Source organism: Marmota monax, unplaced genomic scaffold (genome assembly GCF_021218885.2).
Source record: "Marmota monax isolate L192 unplaced genomic scaffold, Marmota_monax_Labrador192_F-V1.1 WCK01_AAM20220418_F8-fsc00190, whole genome shotgun sequence".
In the NCBI taxonomy this organism is placed as follows: Eukaryota; Metazoa; Chordata; class Mammalia; order Rodentia; family Sciuridae; genus Marmota; species Marmota monax.
Window position 1 is genome coordinate 479,652 of NW_026693010.1, and position 24,514 is coordinate 504,165.

The window sequence follows — 24,514 nt, forward strand, 5'->3', positions numbered from 1 at the left end:
ATAAACAAAATAAAGGTTCATTTGATACCACTGGTTATTGGTGAGGGTGAGGAGTCCTGCTTCCCCACATGTTGAAGTTTGAACATTAAAGAAGCACACCTAGGAAAGCATATGAAGCAGGGTTTATTTAAAAAGGGGTAACATAGACTTCTCCTGCAAGGGAGAAGGGGCCATAGCTGGTATCCCAAGAAACGAGGTGTTCTGCCCTTTTTATATATCCTAGGATTCCTTTGTTCTCCTGCCTTTTTCCCTTTTATCTTTCTCCTTCTTGTGGAGGTGGTGACTAGGCCCAGGAGTGCTGGGTGGGATGGCCAAAAGGTGGGAACCAGGTGGGCTGAAGGGGGAAGGGCAGGTGGAGTAGACAAGGACACTTTAACAACCCTAGAGTTCCCTGGAGGGAGGGGCAATTCCTGGGACAGGTTACCCTGGCAACAGGTTGGAGCAGGGGCAGGTTCTACATAAGATCCCTCAGGGGACAGTGTCCAACTTCTCAGAGTAACTTAAAATTGTCCTCCTAGTTCTTTTGACTCAATTTATCTATCTACACTGACTATCTATCTTTAAATCTGGCTTCACATTGACAACTAAAAAGTATTTTAAGTAAGTAAATAAATAAATAAAATTTAAAAATAAAAAGTGTTGGGTAGAGGGATTCCTTCAGTACTTGCTACCTCAGAAAAGAGGCAATGTTTTGAGGAAAGACGGTTGTTTAGGTTTTTGATCTAGTGAGTGGAGAGGAGAAGTCAGGTTGTTCAGGTGGGGGAGACAGTGGAGGGGCTGGGGCAGAAGGTTGAGGGTGAGGACCTATTTGAGCCGGGCGATAGGGTGGAAATTCATCAGGAGGGTCAAAAGTAGTGGATGAGTCCGGAGGAAGAGGAGATTGGGGATCAGTGGTTGTGGGTGTTGGTTTGCAAGCTAGAAGAATTTGCAGAGGTGCAGAGAGCACAAGCAAGAAGAAAGCTTTGATATAGCAGCTTTTTACCCATTTTTTCGAATGCTCACAGTAATTGTAGAGATCCCTTAGAATGGAGGGATCCAGGGACCCAAAAGGGGGGCCATCTGCTTTGGTTGTCTAAGGGATAAGTGGGCCAGGCCTGGGTGCTATATTTGATCAATTTTGGGGGTTTGATGTCTGGTGTCAAGGAGAGGGTTTTGAGGTTATCCAAGAGGCATTGTAGGGGAGAGTCGACCGGCAGAGAGGACACATTACCCGTGTCGCAAAGTAGTATAAGGAGGAGGGAAGGGGATGCAAACTTGGTATAGAGGAGAAGGAAGGAGACGCAACCGTAGTATAAGAGAGAAGGAGGAAACTGATTTATTGGCAAAAGGGGCGTCCCCGCTAGAGCCAAAAATCAGGAGTGTCTTAGTGGCAGGTTCGAGCTGCAGAGATTGGTCATCACCGAATCCTGACAGTCGAAGCTCTCGTCCTGGATGGAGCTGGAGCCGTGGGAGACCTTGCCCAAGGCTTTTCTTTTTGGGACCCCTCCTGGAGAGGCCAGAGACTTGCAGGGCCGGAAAGAGGGGAAAGAGAGAGACAGGGGAAGAGAGAGGAAGGGGAGGGTAAGGTACTCTCTAGCAGCCGAGTCTTGAAGGTGTGAGGACTAGGATTTTAGGAGAGCCACAGAGATGGTGAAGGTCTGGGTGGACTGTGATGTTCAGTTCTCTGTTATGTGTCCCTGGAGGTTACACAGTCCTTCGAGGGAGACCTACAAAGCCTATGCTGGTAACTAACAGCTGGGAAGGGAAGGGAATAATTTTGAACCCAGGAGTCTATTCTGCCCTAGGAAGGAGTCCCTGAGGGCCACCGTAGCCTTAAAGGCTGTGGTGGGGTGTTTTCCTCCCCGCAGGTGGGCAAAGAGGTTTGCCAGACAATCAAGGCCAAATCCTCCTGACACCACCATTGGGTTTAGGACTCCAGGAAGGGGAAACTCACCAATTGAAGGTCGGTGGTGGATGGAGTTCTAGCAGTCGAGAAAATGGGTTCAGGCCTGGGTTCAGGTCATCCGGTCAGTGGCACTTCCGAAGGAAGAGGGACCCAAAAGTGGGTTTTAACCCTCTCCCAGGTTTCGGCACCAATGAAAGGAAAGTGACCACAACACTCGGAGCAACCAAAAGATCTTTATTGCAGCAGTGCAACAAAGAGAAAGGAAAGAAGGAAAGAGAGAGAAAAGAGAAGAGATGAACAGGGAGAGAGCAAGAGCAAGAGAGAGAGAGCGCGCGTAAGAAAGATAAAGAGCAAGAGAGAAAGAGCAAGAGAGAGAGGGAGAGAGAGGAGGGCCTGGTAGGAGGGAGTTTTTATAGCCCAAATCTAATGGGGCCTCTGGGTCTGCAGGGGGGGTTAAGTGTTCAGCCTTAAGCAGGGTTGAATGTTCAGACTTGAGGAAAACAGGTGATAAAGGACCAGATAGAGGGGGGTTTGAGTGCGTGGGCTATCTTGCAGCCAACATCTGTTCAGCCTGCCCAGCAGACAACAGAATTCAGCCTGCTCTGCACCCAACAAAAAGGACTGGGAGGGCTGGGGATATAGCTCAGTTGTAGAGTGTCTGCCTTTCATGCACAAGGCCCTGGGTTCAATCCCCAGCACCACAGATAAACAAATAAATAGGACTGGGGATGTGGCTCAGTGGTAAAGTGCCCCTGGGTTCAATCTCCAGTACTGAAAACGAGGGGGAAAAAAAATTCAGGGGACTGGGGATATAGCTCAGTTGGTAGAGTGCTTGCTTCACATGCACAAGGCCATGGGTTCAATCCCCAGCACCACATACACACACACGAAAAAAAAAAAAAAAAGAAAAAAATTCAGGTTGAGACCTGGGAATGTAGATCACCGGTAGAGATTTGCCTAGCATGCACTAGTCCTTGAGTTCCACCTCTGGCACTGTAAGAAAAAAAAAAAGTTGATGTTTATCAAAAGCTTTGGAGAAATGTTTAGAATCAAGTTGTAATTACCACATATAGGAAGAGCAGTGATTCATGGCTTATACTTCAGAAAGAAGTGTGCCTCCCATGTGCAAGGCCCTGATTTCAAAAGGAACCATGGGGGTGTGGGGGAAACAAGGTCTGGAGTCAACTTGTGACTATGCAGCTTTGAACAAACTGCTCAGCCTGTCTGTGCTGATGGCAGGCATGTGGAGAGAGGTCATAAGCTCATCCCAGGGAAGCCCTCAGTACCTGGCATGCAGGGGGTACTCAGAGGTTAGAGGCACTGAGGTTCTCCTAACAGAATGGGAGAAGGTGACCTATACCTGAAGTAAACTGCTGGCAACCACTAAACTGTTCCAGAATACTGCCATTTACCCTTGACCCTTCCAAACCTTCTGAGTCATCCTTGGCTCACCCCTCACCCTCACCCCCCATAGTCTGATGGCTGCCAAGACAAGTAGAATTTTCCTTGGAAATGCTCTTTCTCTTCATGCTCAGGGGTCCACCTGCCATCTTAGGCCCTGAGGCCCTGTACTGTGGCAATCTTCTGCTGATTCTTGCTGAACTGAGTCTGTTCCACATTCCTTTCTCAACTGCCCATCTCCTGTTGTAGAAAGTCCCAGACTTCTGGTGAAGCCAGAATTAGAAAGGCAGTCAGTACAGACAGGTAGATGGAGTCAGGTCAGATCAAGGAGGCCAATTGTGAGTGAGTCCCAGAAGTTGGAGACAGTCCCCAGAGGGACTGAAATGTTAATTCCCTCAGAGCCCTTCCTCCACCCTCATCAAGAACCTGCCCCTGCTCCCACCTGTTGCCAAGGTAACCTGTCCCAGGCATTGCCCCTCTCTACAGGGAGCTCTAAGGTTGTTCACGTGTCCTGGGCTGCACGGCACATCCTGCCCTTCCCCCTTCAGCCCACGGGTTTCCCCCCTTTGGCCCTCCCACCGAACATTCCTGGGCCTAGTCGCTGGAGGGAGAAAGAGAAGGGGAAGAGGGCAGGAGAACCAAGGGAGCCTGGGACATATAAAAAGGGCAGAAAACCTCGCTTCTTCGGATACCAGCTATGGCCCCTTCTCCTTTGCAGGAGTCTATGTTACTCCTTTTTAAACAAACCCTGCTTTATAAGCTGGCCTCCCTGTGCTTCTCTTATGTTCAAACTTCAACAGGTGGGAAACCAGAATTCCTTACCCATAACCGGCAGTATCACTGGGACACACAACAGAGGTCCCTCTTCAGGTGGCAGACCACAGGGGGCTGCCACCCAGCTCATTCCACCTCTCCCTTCTCTCTGCTGGGGTATCTACCCACATGCTCCTTGCCTGGGAACTCCCATTGAATGTCCTTGTTCAGTTTCATGGTTTGCCCAGGCCAGGGGCTTGTGCCTGCTCTGCTGTCTGACTGAAGGCAGGCCCCAACACAGATGGGCTTCCACCAGAAGCCAAGGGGTTGAGAGGGCCACAGGAGAAGGGTCCTGCCACCGCTCACAGGTCTCTTGCCCTCCCAGTTCCTGGGCTCTTTGACTCTACAATATTGCCCAGTTCCCTTCCGTTCCTAAGCATCCCTTGTAAGTGTGTTCCTGCCCTCACTCCCAGCATCCTGTTTACTGAAGCCCATCCACCTGGATGCTCCACAGATTTGTTTACCCAACACTGGGGTCATTAAACTGGTCACCTGCCTTCATCAGCTTGAGCCCCATGTTCCCAATAACCACAGCTCCAGCCCACTCTGTGCCCATCTCCACGCCTGACCTGGCTGCTTCAGACCTAGGAAGCCATGCTGGCCCTGCCCTCCCTCCCGCGGAGAGGCCCAGGTGACCTGGCCATTTATGAGGAATACAGGGGCGGCTGGAGCTCAGTGGTAGCAGCCTGCTTCGCATGTCTGATGCCGGGTTTCGTCCCCAGTCCCCGGCACAAAAATAGTGTGTAAAAGAAATGGGCATGAGAGAGGAAGGACGGCGCAAGCCCGGCGGGGCCACACCCTGGGCTCTGACGGCCCGCGCCCACCGCTCAGAGCAGCTCCTCGGCGCTCCCACCCCGGGGCGCGCGGAAAGGAGGTGCCCTCCTCCCGCCGGTCTGTGGACCCTCCCCTCCCTGCGCTCGCCCACGGCCGTCGCCGCCAGCGGAAGGAGCGCGCCCCGCCCGCCCGCCGCGGGAGGAACCCTTCCGCGCAGAGGCGCCGGGCGCCGCCTGCAGGTCCGTTAACTGGGGGTTTGTAGCCTCCGACTGCGAACTTCCTCCCCTTCCAACGGCAGGACTGGGCCGTCGGGGCGGCTGCCGTCTGAGAATCCACCTCAAATCTTCCAGCATTCCCCTGGGTAGCTGTCTGCACTTGTAAGAGAAGAAAACGACTTTCTGTTATTTGATTTGGGGTCCTGGGGATTGAACCGGGATGCTCTACCACAGACACGATCCAGCTCTTTTTACTTTTGGAGACCTGGTCTCCACAAGTTGCTGAGGCTGGCCTTGAATTTGGGATCCTCTGCCTTGGCCTCCTGAGTTCTGAGATTACAGGTCTGACCCCAGCTTCTATTTATGTATTTATTTTGGTACCAGGGATTGACCCTATGGGCACTTAACCACTTGGCCGCATCCCCAGACCTTTTAAAATATTTAGAGATAGGGTCTCACAGAGTTTCTTAGGGCCTCACGAAGTTGCTGAGCCTGGCTTTGAACTCGTGATCCTCCTGCCTCAGCCTCCCGAGGCAAGCGGAGTGGCTGGGAGTACAGGTGTGTGCCCAGCTAAGCTTGTTTGCTTTTAGTGCTGGGAATTAACCCAGGACCTTAAGCTTGGAGGCAAGTATACTACTTCTGAGCTACAACCCAAACCTCCTATTTTTAATTTTAATTATTTATTTGAGATGGGGGTCTCACCATGTTGCCCAGGCTGGTCTCCAGCAGTCCTTCTGCCTAGAAGCAGTTTTTTTGAAAGAAGAAAGCCTGGAGGGTAAAAAAAAAAAAAAAAAAAGTATAATTTACATCAAGCAGTCTTAAGCTGGAGAGAGCTAGCTAGGCACCTTCCTCAACTCCCACCTCTACTGGCCTCCCTAGATCTCTTAGGACCTCAGAATGGTGGTGGCCACTCATCAGCTGGCTCTGCTTGTATGGGACTCCCTTTGTTGTCTTGGCCAACCACAGGGCAGAGGCCTCTGTGCTGAGACCCACCCCAGGACAGTCTCCATGTCAGCCAGTGGAAGAACAGGTCCAGCTGCCCTGATAAGTGTCTGGGGGAGGGGGGTGTGCGCAGGCAGGGGCAGCGGGTGTTTATCCTTAGATAACCCAGGGTAGTGGTGGGAGTGGTCAGCAAGTGAAACTGCAGAGTGTGGAGCAGGTCTGATGTCCCTGGCTAGCCCAGCTGATAGTTCTTTTCTGTTTACATGAGGCAAGGGTCACCTTGGCAGTCAGGAATCTGCCTTGTGGCCAATGGACCAGATGGTGGGCACCTTGGTCTGGCTGCCTTGTCATGAATCTGACAATCCTCCAGGTTGGCCCTGGTGGGTCTTCCATGACTAGTTCCATGAGCCTCTGCCCTCACCTCCTCACCCTCCAATAAAGGGTTCCCCTGCCCAGTCTTCTGCTGGCTCATACCTCTTGCTTGGAAACCATCCCTCCTTGAAGATCCAGGACAGCTGTCTCTTCTGCTGCCTTCCTGCCACCTTGGGTGAGGTGGTAGGGGTTTGCTTTTTTGTCCCTGCTTTTTCCTCTACTGACTTTGGGGCTTCTCTGGAAGCCTTGGTTTCCTCATCTGTAAAATGCGGGTAGGGATAGGGCGGTTGGCTAAGGTTTCATCTCTGTCTTAATGGGACTCCAAATTCTTTCACCTGAGGACAGATTGGCTGGGTAGAAGTGCCATAAGTTGACCTGAGCAAGAATAAGTTACTGGGAACTTCTACACATCCCAAGCCCCTTGTTCCTTCTCTGAAGTCAGAGTAGATATGCATGATGTGAGCATTTCACTGAACTGACTGTGTCCCAGTTAATATGATGTGGCAAATCGAAATACTACATCCACCCTTCAGGAGGCTAGGGACACGTAGCAAGAGCCAATCTAACACTTCCCAAGCTACTTTGCAGTGTAGTATTCTGAGCAGCACTAAATAGCAAGCAGCATGCTGCCTCTGAATCCAAATCCAATAGTTGTCAACAACTATTTCATTTAGAAATGAAATCAACCCAATCTCCATTTTAGTCAACATTCAACAGTACTGTTTAGGGCTGGGGGTAGCTCAGTAGTGGATATTCTATGCATACAAAAGAATATTGTGTTAGCTTCCCATTACTGGGACAAATTAGCAACTTGTAAAGAGAACAAATGGTTTATTTGGCTCACAGTTTCAGGGGTTTCTGTGTATGGTCGGTTGGGCCTGTGGCAAGGCAGCACTCCATGCAGCATTTCATGGTGAGGCAAACCTTTCACCTCATGGCTAGAAGTCAAAAGAGAAAAAGGGAAAGCTAGGGCCTTACTATACTCTTCCAGGGCATGTCCCCAATGACCAGCAGCCCTCCCACTAGGCCCCACCTCTCAAAATCTCTACCCCCTCCCAATAGCACTTAGCTAGGGACTAGCCTTTAAACATACAGGCCTCTGTGGACACTGAGGATCTCAATTGTAGTAAAGATGTCTGTATATAACTCATAAAGAATAATAATGTGTTGAGCTGGGGATGTGGCTCAAGCCATAGAGCGCTCACCTGGCATGCGTGCAGCCCGGGTTCGATCCTCAGCACCACATACAAACAAAAGATGTTGTGTCCGCTGAAAACTAAAAAACAAATATTAAAAAATTCTCTCTCTCTCTCACTAAAAAAAAAAAAAAAGAATTGTAAGAATAATAATCTGCTGGGTGTGGTAGTACACACCTGTAAACCAGCAGCTCTGGAGGCTGAGGGAGGAGGATCAAAAGTTCAAGGCCAGCCTCAGTAGCTCATCAAGACCCTATGTCAAAATACCAAATAAAAGGTCTAGAGTTATAGCATAGTGGTGTTAGACCAGGATGGAAGAAAAGACCACTGACTCCAATTAAAATCAAATTAAAGCAAGCTTATTATTTCAACCGGCAGGGCTGCCTCTCCCACCCAAAACCACGGGAACAAGACAGCACCCCAGCTTTCCTGCAGCCCAGCTTTGTAGCCCAGAAAGTTACACAAAGGGGGGTTACAGATAACAAAACTCTGAGGAGCATAACACAAATGGTAGTTTACATTTTTGCAGGCCCCAACATCAGAATTTATGAAGGTCATTAGAGCCTCAGAGAGGGTCGTTATCTGGCCAGGGAAGGCCAAGATTTGTGAGGCGTCACTAAAGTTTCAGAGAGAGCTGCTATCTGGTCAGAGAGCCAGGCATGGGTGAGTTCAAGGCATGGGCAGCCATTCCAAGCAGGTTCAGAATTTGCAGTAATTTATAGTAAAGCCGAAATTATCTTTTCATGGCTTTATGGTGAGATGGCTTCCAATTTTAAGAAAAGATCAGGTTGGGTCTATCAGTGGTAGAGCGCCCTTGGTCAACCCCCAGTATGGGTGGGGGAATGATAATTCTAGCATCTGCCTACTGCCTGGACTGCTCCCACATTTCCCCACTCATCTGCTACCACCACTTTCCTCCTAAGAGCTGGTCACTCCAATCCCTGCCCACCTTTTTCTCCTTTTCTTAGATCCCCTCCATGAGTGGGTGGTCAAGGTGTAGCCACAAGCCACCTTTCTGGAGGCTCAGGGAACGTACTGTCTTTCCACTGTGGCCCCCTTGACACCTTTCATAGGTGGGCTGTTGTCCCATGTTGTGGTGATTTGCCAAATGCACTCCAGGCAGGGATCCAGGACCCTCTTGGGCACTGTGTGGGCACTAGTGGGATGTCAGTGCAATAAACAAGCAGAGAATACACAAAAAGATAATGATACTGTCTCAATGTACTGTGACCTTCACCAAGGGTTGGTCGGAGGGATGGTCAACTTGAACTAGAAATGTTTAGATTAGCCAGGCACTGTGGTGCACATCTATAACCCCAGAAGCTCGGGAGGCTGAGGCAGGAGGATTGAGTTCAGAGCCAGCCTCAGCAATTTAGTGAGGCCCTGAGCAACTCAGTGAGACCCCTGTCTCTAAAAAAAAAAAAAAAGATTTGGGGATGTGGCTCAATGGTAAGTGCCCCTGGATTCAATCCCCAATACCAAACAAAAACAAAAAACAAAGAAATGTTTAGACTAGCAGTTTTAAGTCTTGTCCATTCACCATTAGTCAGCCTAAACAACATGAACACTTGCAGATCCACATAGAGCTCTGTCCCTTTGTTTGGCAACACAGTCACTGTCTGGGAGAGCAGTTTCCAGAGAAGAGTGCAGTGGTGGGTTCAGACACAGACGCTCGGGCCTCCTGTGGCCCAGTGAACAAGTGCTTGCTCGGCTGGGAACAGGGCCTTCTGGACTTCCAAGCCTAACACACAGGTAGGGAATAATCTGTAGGTGAAACCTGAGGAGAGCTAGTGGGTGATGGATTGCAGAAGCCCTGGCTATCAAATGCATCCCTATGGCTGTGGAATGGGGTAAAATATGGTCTGCTCTCCTGCTGCTTGGAAAGCCGACTTGGGAAACTGAACAAGGCTCTGAAAGGCAGACTGAGAAAAGGGGGCTGGATATATATTTAAAAATTTTAATTATTTAATTTTAATTTATTATTTATTTAGCATTAGGGATTGAACCCAGAGATGCTGTACCACTGAGTCACATCCACAGTCTTTTTTATTTTGTCAAAGGGTCTTGCTAAATTGCTGAGACTGGCCTTGAACTTGTGATCCTCCTGTCTCAGCTTCTCTAGTCACTAGGATTACAGGCGCCATCACGCCTGGCATGGAGCTGGATTTCTTTAAGGATGTTCTATGGCCTAACCCTCCAACCCAGTGGTATTTTTGCTGTCATCTGAGACTCTTGGATGGACCCACAACAAAAACTGGAACGGAGTCCTTATTTTTCCAGCCTCCATACAGACCTATTTTGATGATGCAGCCAACTGCAGCACAGCTGTATGGGGGGACTAAAGTTCTGGCTGGGCTCCAAAGACAGTGGCTCAGGGAAACTTGAAACAAGGGGGAAAGCCCCTTAGGGAGGTGTCTCACTGGGGCCACAGGAGGCCTCTTTGCAGGTATGAGCTGGTACTGGTGTTTGTTCTTCTCCAAGCACCAGGTGGGCTGGTCAACTGGATTTGGGACCAAGTTGTATGAAAAACAACTCACTGGATCATATGAGGGCACAGCTAGTGACAACTGCTCCTCTTGCCTGCCCGCCCAGGCACCTGGGTACATTCCTGCACTGAAGGGCTGTGTGCATGTGGAGACACCAGTAAGCCAAACATATCAATAGTGTCAGTGCCCTATAAGTCACCAACTTCTGCTGCTGGGTGAAGTGGTGAGCACCTGCAGTCGCAGCTACTCAGGAGGCTGAGGGAGGAGGATTGCTCAAGCTTGTGAATTTGAGACCAGTGTGAGCTGCACAGTGAGACTGTGTCTCAAAAACAAACTTCTAGTTATTTATGATTTTATCTTTTGTGGTGCTGGGAGTTAAACCCAGGGCCTAGTGCATTGCTAGGGAAGCACTCTATCACTGAGCCACGTCCCCAGCCCTTTACTTGTTATTTTGAGGTAGGGTCTTACAAATTGTGAGGCTGGATGGAATTTGCAACTCTTCTGCCTCAGCCTCTGAGTGGCTGGGATCATCGTGTCTGGCTCATACTTACTTCTATAGTCTGTATCACCCTGTATCAAAGGGCCCAGAACTGAAAAGCCTCCGCGCACACCCAGGCACTGCCCTGGCCTTGTCTCTCCTGTCAGTTACATGAGGACCACAGCATTTACCACCTGTGGGTCTTTGGGAGGTTAATTTAGGTGAAATATGGGAAATGCCTGGTACACAGTGCTCAAGCTGGTCTGAATTCTCTGTTGCATTAGGTGTGGTCTGTGATTCCTCCTAATTTCATCACAGCAGGGTTACAACCACCCTTTTAGGAGGGGCTGATGCTACTATATCTGGCTATAGTTTATTTATTTACTTATTATTTTTGGTTGTCTCAATTTCTGGAAGTTGGTGGAGGTGTAAGACGAAAATAAATAAATAAATATATATATATATATATATATATATATATTTTTTTTTTTTTTTTTTTTTTGGCAGTACTGGGAAATTCAACCCAGGGTCTGGCTGTGGGAGCCTATAATCCCTTTTTTATTCAGGCTAATGGTGGTGGGTTCCCAGTACTTGAATCAAAGGATTTCTGAATGGCACATCCCTGGAGATTTGTAGTTGGGGGCATGAATCTCAAAAGAAGACATAAATAGAGCTCAGTGTCTTAGGAACTGAAGAGATAGAACCTTGTTTCTAGTGAGACAGGACTTCTAGTTAAGGAGCATTAAATGCTCTTGCCATTCAGGAAAGACACTATTGAATCAGTCATTTCCAAAAGCCTCTCCCTTGACACTTCCCACCAGGAGATGGAAAGGGGAACACTGGCCTTCCTAGCCTTGAAAGCCAGCAGAGGGAGCCACCTGACTCAGTCTGGAAAATAAGACACAGCAGGACTGTTACTTGAGCGAATGGCAATGGCGGGGAGTGGTTTAATAACTTTTTTTTTTTTTTTTCAAGATAGGTTGTTAGGAAATTGACCAGGCTTACTTCAAATTGTCCATCTGCCTGCCTCAGCCTCCCAAGTAGCTGGGATTACAGGTGGGTGCTACTATATCTGGCTATAGTTTACTATTTTTCTTTCTAGGTTGCCTCAATAGTTGGTGGACGTATAAGATGAATGGGAAAAAAATAATCTTTTCTTTTCTTTTTTATTTTAGTACTGGGACATTCAACCCAGGGTCTTGTGCATACTACAAGTGCTATACCACTAAGCCAGCTCTACTAATAGATTTTTTTTTTTTTTTGGTACCAGGGATTGAACTCAGGGGCACTTAATCACTGAGTCACATTCCTAGTACTTATGTTTTATTTTATTTTTGGGTACTAAGGATTGAATTCAGGGTCACTGAGCCACATCCTCAGCCCTGTTTTTTTTGTGTTTTATTGTAGAGATAGGGCCTCACTGAGTTGCTTAGCGCCTGTTGCTGAGTCTGGCTTTGGACTTGCAAGCCTCCTGTCTCAGTCTCCTGAGTTGCTAGGATTATGGGCGTGCGCCACCACGTCTGGTCAATAATGGATTTTTATTATAAAAATGTCTAATTTTTTTCTTTATAAAAATAAGATTTCAAACATTCCAAAATAACTTATGAGGTAAAAATAATTTGAAAGAAGAGAGTAGGCATCGCTAATGCCTGATGTTCCCTCTCAAAGGCAAGACGTTTTGTTCAACCTGTATTCAGCAACACCAACCCAGTTTACAAGGTGCCGGGGACTTTGCTAGGTCTGGGGATTCAAAGATCCACAAGGCCCAGCTCTTGCTGTCTCAGTTTGGGAGCTCACTGTTGGGAAGACAGACCTAGGAATAGGTAACTCTGACTTAAGTGCAATGACAAAAATAGGCTCAAGGTGTTATGAGGGCACAGTGAGGCCCAGAGAGGGCTTCCTGATGGCAAATGACACCTGAGACAGTTGTGCAGTATACTGGGGGGCTCTGCAGAAGGGCATACTGGATGGAGGGGACTGCAAGTGCAAAGGTGTCAAGGTGAGAAGCTGGTGTGGCCAGAGGCAGCTGGGAGGCCAGGGGCAGTGTGGAAAGAGGCCTGCAGGGAGGCAGGGTACCATCTGAAGATCGCCAGTGGGCAGCCTGGTCTCCAGCCTGTAGGAGGGCAGTTCACTCTGAGATACGTGCTTTAGATGGATCTTGGGGGTGGGTAATTTTGGATTTGAAGGCCATAAGGGAGACACTTGTTGCAATGATCCAGGCAGAGGGGAGAGTTCTGTGATTGCTGGTGTCTGGCATTCTCTGTATATTGGGACATGGGCATTGGTAGAGCCTGGTTTCTCTAGTTCTTGTTCAGACATCTAGCTCTCATTCTTGACCTCTAAAGCATCTGCCCATAAAACTATGCATTTGTTTCTGGAAGCTTTCTGTATTTTCAGAGCAACTTTTTTTGTGTGTGGTACTGAGGATTGAACCTAGGGTGCTCTACCACTGAGCTATGTCCTCAGCCCCTTTTGAGACAGCATCTTGCTAAGTTGCTGACACTACAGGCATGTGCCCTCATTAGGCTCACTCATAGCTTCCTGAGAAAGGTATCCAGAGGGTAAACTGTTTTGAGATTTTTTTTTTTTTTAGAGAGAGAGAGAGAGAGAGAGAATTTTTTATTATGTATTTTTTAGTTTTCGGCAGACACAACATCTTTGTTTGTATGTGGTGCTAAGGATCGAACCCGGGCCACCCGCATGCCAGGCGAGCATGCTAGAGCTTGAGCCACATCCCCAGCCCCCTGTTTTGAGATCTTGCATGTCCAGAGATGTCTTTACTTCTGCCCCTATACTTGAATGATATTTTGCATGGGTCTAGTTATAGGCTGGCAGAAAAATTTCCTCAGAATTTGGAAAAACCATTTTTCTGTTCTTTTGCATCCAATAATTTTTTTCTTTTCTTTCTTTTTTTTGGTGGCACCCTAGAATGAACCCAGGGGTGCTTTACCACTGAACATTCCTAGCTCTTTTTACTTTTTGGTACCGGGGATTGAAGGGGCACTCGACTACTGAGCCACATCCCCAGCCTTTTTTTGCATTTTATTTAGAGACAGAGTCTCACTGAGTTGCTTAGTGCCTCACTTTTGCTGAGGCTGGGTTTGAACTCACAAATCTCCTGCCTCAGCTTCCTAAGCCTCTGGGGTTACAGTTGTGCATCACGCCACTTCGGATTCTTGAATGAACAGAAACAAAGAGACCAGGTCTGAGTTTATATTCTAGGTTGTGTTGTGGTTTTGGAGGTGTTGAAGTCTGAAGCTTTTTATATGATTTGTCCTCCCTATGGATGCTCACAGGATGGTCTTTGATCTGAGACTACTAAATTTCATGATAGTGTGCCTTGGGATGGATTTTTTTTGGTGGGTGGACTTACACAGAGGCTTCTCAGCTTAGGTCATTCTTTTATTTTTAAAAATTCTAATTAGCTATATATGACAGCAGAATGCATTACAATTCATATTATACATACAGAGCACAAATTTTTTATATCTTTGGTTGTATACAAAGTATGTATGTGTGTTGTGTGTGTGTGTATATATATATATACACACATTTCATATTTTTTTAGTTGTAGATGGACACAATATCTTTATTTATTTATTATTTTTAAAAAAATTTTTATTATTTATTTTTTAGTTTTCGGCGGACACAACATCTCTGTATGTGGTGCTGAGGATCAAACCCGGGTTGCACGCATGCCAGGCGAGCGCGCCACAGCTTGAGCCACATCCCCAGCCCCTATTTATTTATTTTTTAATGTGGTGCTGAGGATTGAACCCAGTGCCTCATGCACCCGAGGCAAGTGCTCAAACATTGAGCTACAACCCCAGCCCCTACAAAGTATATCCACACAATTCGTGTCTTCATACATTTACTCAGGGTAATGATATCCATCTCATTCCACTTTTTTGTTTTTTTGTGGTGCTAGGGATTAGAACCCAGGGCCTTATGCATGCAAGGCAAGCACTCTACCAACTGAGCAATATTCCCTCATTCCACTATCATTTCTAACCCCATGCCCGCTCCCTTCCCCTCTCACCCCCTGCCCTATCTAGAATTTCCCCCTCCCAACCCCTTTATGAATCAGCCTCCTTATATCAGAGAAAACATTCCGCATTTAGTTTTTTGGGATTGGCTAACTTCACTTAGCATTATCTTCTCCAAGGCCATCCATTAACCTGCAAATGCCATGATTTTATTCTCTTTTATTGCTGAGTAATATTCCATTGTGTATATATGCCACATTTTCTTTATCCATTCATCTACTGAAGGGCATCTAGGTAGGTTCCAGTTTAGCTATTGTGAATTGTGCTGCTAAAAACATTGATGTGGCTGTGTCCCTGTAGTATGCTGTTTTTAAGTCCTTTGGGTATAGACCTAGGAGAGGGATAGCTGGGTCAAATGGTGGTTCTATTCCCAGCTTCCCAAGGAATCTCCTTACTGCTTTTCATATTGGCTGCACCAATTTGCAGTCCCACCACAATGTATGAGTATGCTCTTTCCTCCACATCCTCGCCGACACTTTTTTTTTTTAAAGAGAGAGAGAATTTTAATATTTATTTTTTAGTTTTCGGCGGACACAACATCTTTGTTTGTATGTGGTGCTGAGGATCGAACCCGGGCCGCACACATGCCAGGCGAGTGTGCTACCGCTTGAGCCATATCCCCAGCCCCCTTGCCGACACTTATTGTTGTGTTCTTAATAGCTGCCATTCTGAATGGAGTGAGATGAAATCTTGGTTTTGACTTGATTTGCATTTCTCTAATTGCTAGAAATGTTCAACATTTTTTCATATATTTGTTGATTGATTGCATATCATCTTCTTAGAGGTGTCTGTTCAGTTCCTTGGCCCATTAATTGATTGGGCCATTTATTTTTTTGAGTTCTTTATATACCCTAGAGATTCGTGCTCTATCTGATGTGTGAGTGGTAAAAATTTGCTCCTGAGATGTAGGCTCTCTACTCACCTCATTGATTGTTTGTTTTGCTGAGAAGAAGCTTTTTAGTTTCAATCTGGGATGGATCTGTTTTGATCCCTTTTGCTGGGTATTTGGGTGTGCTCACTTTGTAAATCAATATGCCTCAGTTCTGGGAATTTTTCTTAAATACTTTGTGGATGACTCCCTTCTCCAGGGTTTGGATCCTGAACCACTTAGGATGATTCTCCATTTCCCTATTTTTCTTTTCTTCTGTGATTTGAGATCTCCTCAATTTTCTTTTCCAACCCTTCTCTTTATTTCTGCTATCATGTTTTTAGTATTGAAGAGATTTATTTTCTGAAGTTTATTATGAGGATGTGTGTTGTTGCTTCATGGATGCAGTATCTACTTAATCTATTAGCACTTGTTTTAAAATTTCGTATTCTTGTAAAGTCCATTAAGTGTTGGGTTTTGTGTTTGTTTTGATGTATAAAACCACGTTCAGAGGCTTTTCTCAGATGCAGGAAAGCCACTGGAGGTCTGCTTATGATCAGGATGGGGTCTGGTTGGATGTGTGGCTCAGGACTACCAGATGGCTCACCTGGCAGGTGTGAGGTCCTGGGTTCTATCTCTAGCACCACACATGGCTCAGAAGATTTTAGACTTTGGGATTCAATTTACGATAATCTGCATAGGCAATTTGTTAAATAACTTATGCCTATTTCTTGGGAAAGATCAGACGCTTCAGAAAATAATCTTCTAGAATTTCAGGTTGGTGAGTAAAAGTTTGGGTGCCAGAGTGGCAGGAGACCAGTGAGGAGAAAAGGCTGGGGATCCCAGCATTCAGTAATCACATGCCCACTTAATCCCCATTTTCAAAAGACTATTCATGTCTTAATTTGGCCTAGATATTAAATAAAGATGTGGCTTCCTGAACAGAAATTCTTTGTTTTGTTTTTTTGGAGAATGAGCCTTCAGATTCTTCTAGGATAGAAGAATCTAGGAAACTATATTCACAAGGATGTAGAATAAACATAAAGAAGGGTTGCTGGATTAGAGTGCATACATTTTAGATTTTTATTAGTTATTGCCAAATTGTCCTCTATTAAGCATGTACCAATTTGCACCACCAGATGCAATGAGAGTATTTCTTTCTTCATACTTTGTAAACAGTTACCAGTTTTTAAAAATATTTTGTTATGGGCTGGGGATGTGGCTCAAGCGGTAGCGCGCTCGCCTGGTATGCGTGCGGCCCCGGTTCGATCCTCAGCACCACATACAAACAAAGATGTTGTGTCCACCGATAACTAATAAATAAATGAATAAATATTTAAAAAAAAAAAAAAAATATTTTGTTATTTTAATTTATATTTTTGTTGAGATTAAGCATCTTTTCATGGCTGAGAGACATTTGTTGTTTTTTTTTCCTCTTGTGTGTTCAGATTCTTTGCCAATTAGATCCTAGTCTTTAATTGATACCTACAGAGCTTTATTCTTTTTCCATTTTGTTGTTGGTTGACACAAGCTCTCACTATGTTGCCTAAGCTGGCCTGGAACTCCTGGGGTCAAGTGAATCCTCCTGCCTCAGCTTCCCTAGTAGCTAGGGATTACAGGCCTGCACCACCATGCCCAGTTTAAAAACCTTTCTGAATGTGATTAAATTTCTTCTGTTAGCCAGCACGGTGGTGCATGCTTGTAATCCCAGAGGATCAGGAGGCAGAGGCAGGAGGATTTCAAGTTTAAAGCCAGCCTCAGCATTTTTTTTTTTTTTAAGAGAGAGAGAGGGGGGTGGAGGGAGGAGAGAGGAGAGAGAGAGGGAGAGAATTTTAATATTTATTTTTTAGTTTTCGGCGGACACAACATCTTCATTTGTATGTGTTGCTGAGGATCGAACCAGGGCCGCACACATGCCAGGCGAGTGCACTACCGCTTGAGCCACATCCCCAGCCCCAGCCTCAGCAATTTATCGAGGCATTTAGCAACTCAACAAGACCCTGTCTCTAAATAAAACATGGGGATGTGGCTGGGGATGTAGCTAAGTGATCAAGTGCCCTTGAGTTCAATCCCCAGTACCAAAAAAAAAAAAAAAAAAAAGAAAGAAAAGAAAAAGAAATAAAGGGGGCTCAGTAGTTGAGCACCCCTGGGTTCAATCCTCAATACCAAAACCAAAACCAAAACAACAACAAAATTCTTCTTTAGGCTGGGGATGTAGCTCAGTAGTAGAGCATTTGCCTAGCATGTTTGAGGACTTGGGTTAAATCCCCAGCACCAAAACCCAAAAACAACAATTAAAAAAAAAAAAAAAACTAGCTTTTAAGTTTTGTGTCATACTCAGAAGAACTGCAAGTTCCAGGCCAGCCTAGACAATTCATAAAGAGGGAAAAGGGTTGGGAATGTGGCTCACTGGTATAGTACCTCTGGGTTCCATCCCCACTACTGGGGGCGGTGGCGAAGTCTTCCGTCATTACTTCCATTACTGGGAATTGAATTTAGAGTCTTTCTTATTCTAGGCAAGTGCTCTTCCACTGAAGTACAGTCCTTTTTTAAATTTTGAGACAGGGTCTTCCTAAATTGCTGAGGCTGGCTTTGAACTTGTGATCCTCCTGCCTCAGCCTCTTGAGTCGATGGGATTACAGGATGCATGCCCAACTGCATTTCTTTTATCATCAGAAACACTAAGCATCTTGGAGTGGGAAGTTCTTTCTAGGCATGACAGGAAACCAGAAGTCATAAGCAAAGTCTATTGTGCAGTTACTGAATGCAACTATTGTGAGTTGTCTGCTCTGATCCTTTGCCTATTTACTTTCTAGTGGGTTAGTTTTCCTGATTAAGTGTTTTTATTATTAGAGATGTTTTTCTCTTGCCATGCATATTAAAAATATCTTTCCAAGTTTGTTGTTTTTTCAAATGTGTTTTTTTTTTTTTTTGTTTTGTTTTGTTTGCTATGGGACATATTAAATAAAAATGTGGCTCCTGAGCTAGGGCTATGTATAGAAAAGCCTTTCCCATTTAAGACTAGAAATGTATTTATTCGACTACTTTCTTTTTAGACCTCTGTGGTTAATTTTTATATTTAAATTTCTGAATCATCTGGAGTTTATTTTCGAATGAGGGAAGCAGAAATCTATATTTTATTATAAATGACTATTCGGTTGTACCAATACCTTTTATTGAATTAATCCTGCCATTTCCAGCATATATTCATTTTCACTGGGTCTAATTCTAATTCTATACAATTCCACTGACCTGTTTTAATCAAAGAGGTTTTATAAAATGAACTTGTCACTGGTATTACAGGCACATGCCACCATACCTGGTCTTTTTCTCCCCTGTATGTTTTTTAACTGAGGCATTACAATTATACACAATGTTATATATTCATACATGAACACAATATATTAATATAATTTGGTCAACATCATTTCCTAGTATTTCTTCTTCACATTTCTCCTTCACTTCCAACACCATCTTTTTTTTTTTTGGTCCACAATCAAAACTTTATTAAAAAGCACCAAAATAGGAGACTTGTACACCTTATAAAATCAAACATATTACATTATCTTGGTAAAAAAAACTGGAATTACTGAACTTATAAGGTTTCTGTGAGAAAACACAAATTCTGGAAGTTGCATAGATCATTAGCATTGCTTTCTTCTAAATAAACAACGTTCTGTGAGTCTGGTCTTTCCTCCTATAGGCTGGCACAACACTGGGACTGTGGGTGCATGCCACCACCCATGGTCTTTTTTTTTTTTTTGGTATTAGGGTTTGAACTCAGGGGCACTCAACCACTGAGCCACATCCCCAGCCCTCTTTTGAATTTTATTTAGAGACAGGGTCTTCCTGAGTTGCTTAACGCCTCACCATTGCTGAGGCTGGTTTTGAACTTGTGATCCTCCTGCCTCACCCCCTGAGCTGCTGGGAATTACAGGCATTTGCTTACCGCGCCTGGCTCCAGATTCGAAAAACTTTAAAACCATAATCAATATCCAGCTGGTAATTTTGCTGTTAGAACCTCTCTAGCTAATTCAGTATTCTTCCCTGCTAAACTGAAATGTGATGTAAATCAAGATGATTTTCCATAGACAGAATAGTGTTTTGTTTTTGTTTGCTGTGGGAAAATGCAAAGAGCTGGACTAAGGAACTAAGTGAACAGTGTTCATGTGAAATATTGACTCTAATATAAATCCATACAATATACAGGGGGCTGGACCTCCTCAAGCTAGATGCAGAGCTATCTGAAAGGCCAAGTAATGTGACCCTAAGACATGTTATCTAGGGGACAAGGTAAAAGAGATGAAAGCATGAAAGAGCATGTTTTCATGTATGTGACATGTAACAACCATCTGTAGCTAACAATCCAGGTTGATGAGACAGTAGTGTAATAAATGTATTAACAGGAGGTGCTGATAGTTTGAGAATGTTTTTCAAAGGTGGCAAGGCACTCCTCTGGCTGTTATGCACAGATGGCAGGCCCAATCCACTCATAAGTTGCTGAACAAAAAGCCAGGACTCCTGTTTTCTAAGAATTTAGGACATCTTGGGGAAGTGGATGTCACTCATGCAAACATGAGTGTGAGAAAATGAGGTGATGCAACTTAGAGTTGGGGTGTCAGGGAAAGCCTCCTGAGAAGACAGCTTTCTAAACCCGAGGGATGGACAAGCACAGTAAAGAGCCCAAGTACTGGAGTTTCTTGGAGTTAGGTCTGCAAGGATGAGCAGCATTCTGTCCCCTCTGATGGATAGAGAATATCAATCATGCACAGACACAAAAGCCCAGGTGTGACATGAGAAATAATGCATTGCAGCTAATTGAGAGAGGATGTGGAAAGGGAAACTCCAGGGAGAGAAAGAAGGGGGGAAGACAAAATATGAGGAAGAGGGATATACGAGGGGATTATTACTCTAAAGGAAAAAATTAAACTCTGAGTTATATTGGGTAGAGAATAGAAGGATTCTCTAAGAATCTTTAAGAGAATATCCTTGATTCCATCCCAGAGTAAACTCCTCCCCGCCTTTTTTTTTTGGTACTAGGAATTTAATTTAGTACAACTCAGGGGCACTCAACCACTGAGCCACATCCCCAGCCCTATTTTGTATTTTTATTTAGAGACAAGATTTCACTGAGTTGCTTAGTGCTGAGGCTGGCTTTGAATTTGAAATCCTCCTGTCTTAGCCTCCAGAGCCGCTGAGATTATAGGCGTGCACCATAGTGCCCAGTCCAGAGTAGACCTTTTTAATGTTATAAAATAATCAGAATATGGGAATACTATATTGTAGGAATTACTGTTTTTGTTTTCCCAAACAGTAACTTCTACAATGAAAAAAAAATTTAAAAAGAATCTCTTTGGGGTGCTGGGGATTGATTATATTGAGCAAATGCTCTGTCACTGAGCTACTCACCCTTACAATGTATTATAAATTAACAAAGCCCCCAAGTACAACTTTTCAGCAACCTATTGCTAGAAGTCACTCTTATCGTTGGTCACTTCTCAGCAGCCAACAATATTGATGAGGCTCTCCAGAGAGTAACTGAGAGTACTTTTAATTATATGAGTAAATTTTTTTCTTTCATACAGCAAGCATCAGTTTTCCATTTGTGTACACTACTGGGTATTAAACCTATGGGTACTTTGCCACTGAGCCACATTCCCAGGCCCTTTTTGAGAAAGGGTCCTCCTAAGTTCCTTAGGGCCTTGCTAAATTGCCAAGACTGGCTTTGAACTTGCAATCCTGCTACTTCAACCTCTAAACCACTGGGATTACAGGGGTCTGCCACCACACCTGGCACATATAAGTTGCCTATGAGACTACAATTCTGTGGTTTTTAGCATATTCAGAATTGTGCAACTACCACCCCCAAAAGAAACCCAGAAATCATGTCACTTCTCCATCATCCCAGGGGAACCACTATTTTCTGCCTTTACACTTCTACCATGACTGAATAATATTCCACTGTATTGATGTGCCTCATTTGTTTACCCACTCATCAGTTGATGGACATTTTGTCTGTTTCCACTTTGGGGCTATTATTATTTGATGGTGCTGTGAACATGCTACAAGGTTTTGTTTTGTATGGACACATTTCAATTTCTCTTGGATAATACACCTAGGAGTCTTACTGTTGGGTCATATGGTAACTATGTTTAAACTTTTGAGGAACTCCAGGATTTTTTCCAAAGGTGGCTGTAATGTTTGTTTTTTTTTTTTAATATTTATTTTTTAGTTTGTAGTTGGACACAATACCTTTATTTCTTTTTATGTGGTGCTGAGGATCGAACCCAGGGTCTCGCACATGCAAGGCGAGCACTCTACCACTGAGCCACAACCCCAGCCCTGGCTGTACTGTTTTTCACTCCCACCAGCTATATATGAATACATAAAGGACGATACCTTGGGGGATGGGACTTAAGTGTAAACACATAACTCATTTGTTTCATATACACCTCATATATATCCTGAAGCAATTTTATGTAGTATTTTTAGTGCACTTATTTTTTTTTGGGGGGGGGGGCGGGGGGTACCAGGGATTGAACTCAAGGGCACTCAACTACTAAGCCACATCCCCAGCCCTATTTTGTATTTTATTTAGAGTCAGGGTCTTGCTGAGTCACTTAGTACCTTGCTTTTTCTGAGGCTGACTTTGAACTCACAATCCTCCTGTCTTAGCCTCCTGAGCTGCTGGAATTACAGGTGTGCACCACTGCACCAGGCCTAGTGTACTTGTTATTTTTGCTGTGACTCATCACATTAAGTTAAAGTGTGGAATTTTCCACTTAGAGTGTCAGAAGGTACTCAGTTTTGGATTTTTGAATTTCTAATTAGGATGCTCCACTGGCATTAAGAGTTGCATCGACTTAATAAAGATCATAGAATTTATTTATTTATTTTTTTGTGGTGCTAGGGATTAAACCCAGGGCCTAGTGTATGTGAGGCAAGCACTCTACCAACTGAGCTATATCCTCAGCCCGAAGTTCAATTTTTATTTAAAAACATCATAATAATTTCAATGGTGTGTTAGGCTTTATTTATTTATTTTTAGTGGTACTGAGGATTGAACCCAGGTATGCTTTCTCCAGCTCTCCCCCTTCTTAAATTTTGAGACAGAGCTCATTAAGTTGCAGAGGCTGGCCTTGAACTTTCGATACTCCTGCCTCAGTCTCCCAAGTAGCTGGCTTAATAGGTGTGTGCCACTATGCCTGGCTGGTGTGTAACTTTTAATATATGCAATGATGAAGTATAAAGTAGAAGTGTTGTATTAAGGACAGTATAGTATGTGATGTTTTCCAAATTTTGTTTTCAAGCAAGGAAGTACTGAGTCATGTTGTAATAAGAGAATAAGCCTGGTCAACTAGATAAATCTGAGAGATTGGTTGCTTCACATGGCTGAGTCAGTAAAGATTTCAAATGCAGCTCCTAAGGACACTTAGCTGTGTCTATTTATCTCTGTAAGGTCACTACAGCCCAAACATTACCATCAAAATTTTAAATATATTTTTAAGGGACTGGGTTGTAGCTCAGTAGTAAAGTGCCTGTTTGAGACACTGGGTTCAATTCTCAGCATCACATATAAATAAATAAAATAAAGGTCCATCAAAAAAAATTTTTAAGTATCTTAATGCATAATTAATCTCTGAATCTGAATGACAGTGATAAATATAGCCTAAAGTGAGTAACTCTCCTTTTCCCCTCATCCTCTTGGTCTCCTTCCTTCCTCCCTTTTCTCCCCCTTTCTTTTTCTTGTTCTGGCGATTAAACCAAGGGCATTTTACTACTGAGCCCTAGTAACCCCCACTTTTAAGTTGTAGTTGGACACAATACCTTATTTATTTATTCTTATGTGGTGCTGAGCATCCAACCCAGTGCCTCACAAGTGCAAGGCAAGGCTCTACCACTGAGCCACAATCTCAGCCCCAAACTACTGCCCTCTTTAGTATTTTCAGATAGGGTCTGGCTAAATTGTCCAGGCTACCATCAAATTTGCAACATTTCTGCCTCCCTCCCTGAATAATTGGGATTACAGGCCTGCACCGCAGCGCCAGGCAAATTTTTACTATTTTGCGCTGTGTTGGCAGGCTGGCTTCCAAATCCTCCCCCTCAGCCTTGGAGTAGCTGGGACTACAGGCGCACAGCACGGTGTCCTCCTCCTCTCACTTTTTTGGTATTCCCTGGATAAGACCTGAATTTTCAGTAATAGTTTTTACCTGGTGTGACAAATGTTTTTTCCCCTTGAATTCTATGAGGGCGTTTACTCCTCAAGAGTTATTATTTTAGTGCAACATGCCAAGAAACTAAGTACAAAACGGTGGTGGTTTAACCTTACCTGAGCGTGCGCCTGTCCTTGCCTATCTATAGTATACACAAATAACTATGCTCACGGGGTCTCGTAGCAAACAGTGCCAGATTCCACTGGAGCCTTTTGGACAAAGTCAATCACTGCGGGGAGCGGTGGCGCAGGTAATCCCAGCCATTCCAGAGACTGAACCAGGAGCACGCCCGAGTTCGAGGACAACCTCACAATTTAGACCGTCTTAAAATAAAAAATAGAAAAGTCTCGGTGGCAAAGCGCCGCTGGGTTAAATTCTTAGTAACCCTCCAGAACCTTTAATTTTTATTGAGATCTTAATAAGCTATTGAACAAGTGAGTGCAGCACAGATTCGGCGTCAGGTTGCTGAGCGCCGCCCAGCGCGCCGCTGCGCCAGACACCTGGCAGAGACGCCCGAGGGAGTCCGTGGTGCCAGCACGACACTTCCTCGCGGTCAGCGACGCCAGCTGTAGACGGGACTCGACATGTGCGCTGCCGGCACCGGAGCCGTACTCTCTCCCCACCCCCCTTAAAGGGAAGCGTAAAACTCCATCCTACCGTACCTTCTCGGCGACCGACTCCCGGCAGCGCGGGGCGGCCGCCCTCAGCGCTCGGGCGCGAGGCCTGGACTGCAGCCGAGGCCTAGGAGCCCGAGGGAACCACACTCACGGAACCCTAACGGGACCCTCCGACAGGGCTGGCGCAGCGGCAGGCCGCAACTAGTTC

The 24,514-nt window shown here is 45.1% G+C and overlaps 1 long non-coding RNA gene across 3 annotated transcripts; it reads right to left on the bottom strand.

Moving 5' to 3' along the window:
* Positions 1–105: 105 nt before the first annotated feature.
* LOC124098367 (uncharacterized) lies at positions 106–24,487 on the bottom strand. 3 transcript variants are annotated; one of them, XR_009227583.1, is made up of 7 exons: positions 24,352–24,484; positions 7,776–7,851; positions 7,608–7,678; positions 7,247–7,340; positions 6,505–6,661; positions 5,791–5,856; positions 106–5,242 (listed from the first exon to the last, which is right to left on the bottom strand). It is a non-coding gene; the product is annotated as an uncharacterized LOC124098367 (long non-coding RNA). The 3 variants fall into 3 exon arrangements; XR_009227582.1 differs by having other exon boundaries at positions 106–5,247; XR_006853557.2 differs by lacking the exon at positions 7,776–7,851 and having other exon boundaries at positions 106–5,247; positions 24,352–24,487.
* Between the last annotated feature and the right edge of the window lie 27 nt (positions 24,488–24,514).